Source organism: Nannospalax galili, unplaced genomic scaffold (assembly GCF_000622305.1).
Source record: "Nannospalax galili isolate Female #2095 unplaced genomic scaffold, S.galili_v1.0 scaffold762, whole genome shotgun sequence".
Classification (NCBI taxonomy): Eukaryota; Metazoa; Chordata; class Mammalia; order Rodentia; family Spalacidae; genus Nannospalax; species Nannospalax galili.
This window is the reverse complement of record NW_008350126.1, coordinates 1714573-1718522: the sequence shown is the minus strand read 5'-3', so window position 1 is coordinate 1718522 and position 3950 is coordinate 1714573.

The window sequence follows — 3950 nt, the reverse complement described above, 5'->3', positions numbered from 1 at the left end:
GCTCATCCTATTGCAGAGACACTTGTACAACCATGTTTGTTGCTGCTCTTTAAACAATAGCTAAAAGATGGAAGCAACCTAAGTGCCCCTCAACTGAAGAGTGATTAACAAAAATGTGGTATATTTACACAATGGAGTTCTATTCAGCAGTAAAGAAAGATGAAATCATGAAATTTGCAGGTAAATGGATGGATCTAGAAACTGTTATATTAAGTGAAGTAACACAGACTCAGAAAAACAAATAATGTATGTTCTCCCTCATGCGTGGCTCCTAACACCAAATCCTTTTAAATTCCAGGTCCTTTTAATAAGATGATGCTATACAGCAGTCCCTTCTGCATGAAATAACTACCATCATCATGACTTCGGCTGAACCTGATGGCTAAACATAGTCACAATTGGGCTTGTTGACGGTGTGCTCATTCATTAAAGGAGTACCAAACAGGGTCACTAGACCCTCACCTGAGTATCCAGCCACTCTTCCCAGCCAAGTAGTCCAGGCTTGGAAGACAAAAGAAAAATGAGGAAGAACCCAATAGAAGGATGCTTTGGGAAGCCTTTATCAAGAAATTCCAGTGGAACTTTTGAAACATTTGAAAATTGCCCCCAGTTCTTTTTTCTAGTTCCCTGTCTAGAACTTGTAATGCTAATTACTCTTGCCTTTACTTCTTCTTCACATCTCCTATTCATGATTCAAGGACTTTCTTTTCCCCTTAGAGACAAGAGTTAGGCAATTTGGGAGTCTTTTAGATAGACCCACTGAAGGGGTTACTCCAATTGCCTCACCCTGTGTCCCTGTTCAGCATGGAAGAAGCCAGAGCAGTCTATGTCCCTATTCCCTATTGGCAATTTGGGTAACCTCTTCAGAGGATGGTGTGATAAGAATAGGAGGTAGGAATTGGCTAGGCAGTTAGGGTAAAAAGACCCCAAAGAAAAGTAGCCAGTTTCTTGGCTAAAAGTCAAAATATCTTTGGGCCTCTTAGCAACTTACTCTGTTCCAAAGGCCAAAAATGTTGAAAGTATTTGAGAGCTTGTATCTAATCCTTAAAAGATTTTTGGGTTACCTCCAGAGGGGGGAAGGTTGGAGGGGAGGGAGTGGGTATGGATTTATGGATTTGATCAAAACAACTTATATACATGTATGAAATTCTCAATAAATTTTTTGTAAAAGTTAAAAAAAAGAGAGAAACTGACATGTCCCAGCTCAAAATTAACAAGGGAAAAGAACCCAGCAATCATTCCGCAGTATGGGATCTTGGGGGCATTTACAAATCCCTTCCAAAGGTCCACATTGCTCCTCTTTTACAGGAATCATCATATCTTCCACGTAACTACATTCAGATTAGCAATGATAGATGCAAATCGGTGTCAGACATCTTCTAAATAGAAGCAAACACTATATGGGGCTGAGCCCTCCTTTACGGTTGTGCATTGTTCCGCAACAATAGCAAACTATGGGCATTTTACTGAAGAGGCTGCAGATGAAGACAAAGGTGGTATTTGTACCACACACCACATCAGAGGACTCCAAATGGCTCTGCTCAGTGCTTCTGACAACAGGACCTTCTACTTGATGTCCACTCCCTCCACACTCAGTCCCATTTCTTTTTGTCTCCTCCCATCTATATCTTTGCCTGTGCTTCCCTTCCCACCCAAGCTTCTTTCCACCCACGGTGAGCTCATGACTTTATTTTTAATTGACAATAATTGTACAAATGTATGGAGTACAGTGTGATCATTTTATATATAAAGACACATATATACGTATATATGTAATAGCATCCATTATAACCTTCCTTTTTTCTCCCTCCCCTCTATCCTTCTTAGCCTCCAGTGACTAATTTTCTACTGTCTTAAGGTGTTGACATTTTTTAGCTTCCACGGTGATCTTATTAAAATCTCTTTTTGACAAAAATTGTCTGATGTTCTTATAAAAGAATTTCAGGCTTGTAGCTAAACTTTCTCAAAATGCTACAAGAAACAAAGGTATACAATGATGTCTTCCTCCTCTTCTCCCTAAACTCTTATCACATCTGGAGTCAGGGAGGCATGGGCAACCAAAGTGATGCAGTTGCCTAGTAAATGCTGCGTAGCTGGTTGTGCTCCTGCTTAGAAGTCAGCTCCTGAAGGCCATGGATGCGCTGACTAGAAGCATCGAGGCAGCTGAAGAAATGCAATGCTCGTCCACTGGGTGACCTCAGCAACTGTTTACCACCCAAGTCTTCAGTTTCCTCCCTGATACTGATCTGGATAAAGGTAGGAACTAGTCATCCTCAACTCCTAGCAAAGTCTTAAAGTTTAAAAGCAGTTATTAGTGGAGAAGAGCATTCAGTTGAGAATGTCACTATTCTACATTTCCATCGGGAGCTAGAATTTTAGATTTAATAGTTAAATCCTTTTAGAAAGATCTGCTTGCCCTTGATCTTGCCATTTATGAACCATGCAACATTGGAGAGATGACCTTATCTCTCTTAGACTCCTTATGAATAAAATGGTGACAGGGGAGGGGAAAGGCAGGTTCTTCTCTATAAAAATGTTGTAAACATTGAATAAAATAAAGAGATAAATGTAGAGACTGGGTGTAAGCCTTTTCCATTTTATGCAGAATTGTTTAATATTAGCTAAGGGGCTGCCACAGTCTCACTTTTTCAGCTTAAAATAGTATTTCACATTATACATTTGTTGTACACTTCAGTTATTTAATTAATGAAACTGTCTCTGTCCCTCTAAATTAATTTTAAATTTTACTCTATTATTATAAAATAATGAAAGTTCACTTCAGAAAATTTGGAAAAATAACAAATTATATACTGCTTTATAATTCAACTGTTTACTTCTCCAGGTTTATCCATTGATTTTTCATGAGTCCAACTCTTTACACAAGACAAACAGGTCCCTGCTTTCCACAGCTGACACTTAAGCAGAGAGAGACAGCCAAGGGACACATGAATCATGAAAATATCAAGTAGTGGTAAGTACTATGATGAAAAGAAAACAAAGCAAGGTGACAGAGATATTGCCATGTAGATGTGCTCCATGGGACAGTCTCCTGCCTCCCAGGCAGGGTAAGATTTGAGCTATAGCCTGAATGAAAAGAAGAAAATTGTGTAAAGATCTGAGCAAAGAACGTTTGAGGCAGAGGGTGTAGGCAAGGCAAGTGTCCCGAAACGCAGATGGGATGATACATTTGGGAAGCAAAAGGAAGGTGTGTGTGTCTGGACTGCAGGGAGCTTGGGAGTGCAGCTACCAGAGAGGCTGGAGGCAGAGGCGAGGCTGGGTAACAGCAGGCGCTGCCGAGGGGTTTAAATCTTACTCAGGCGCAAAAAATAATCTTTAGGAGGCTCATAAGTCATAAGACCCCATGAGTGTGAAGGAAAGACTATAAGGAAGTAGGAGAACCTGGTGAAGAAGCTATTGGAACAGTCTGGGAAGAAAATGAAGGTGACTTCTGATGGTGGAACTGTAAGAAGAGAGAACAGAGAAGTTGAATGTGTCTTGGAGGAAGAGTCATCAGTGCATAAAGGAATTGGATGTAGGGGGTCCAGGGAGCATGAGGAATCTGGGGCGAGTCCTGGTTTTAACCGAAGTGACCAATGGGAAAGACTGGAAGAGGACTGCGTTGGGGAGTGGCGATGGGAAGAATAAAAGAGCTGGAAGAAGGAATAAGAGGTCCACTTTGGCACTGTCACATCTGAAATGTCTATTAGACACTCAAGTGGAGGTTCTACAGAGGCCACTAAGGGTCAGAGCTTCAGGCTGAAGCACCAATGGAGACCAGAGCCATATGAAATTAGGAGTCATTTACATGGAATTGCTTGAGGTCCCTAAGGGAGAGAGGATTTATAAAGAAAAGAGGATAGGGCCCGAGAGATGACTCGGGGTTAAGAGCACTGAGGGCTCTTACAGAGGACCCAGGTTTGATTCCCAGCACCCACACAGCAGCTAACAAC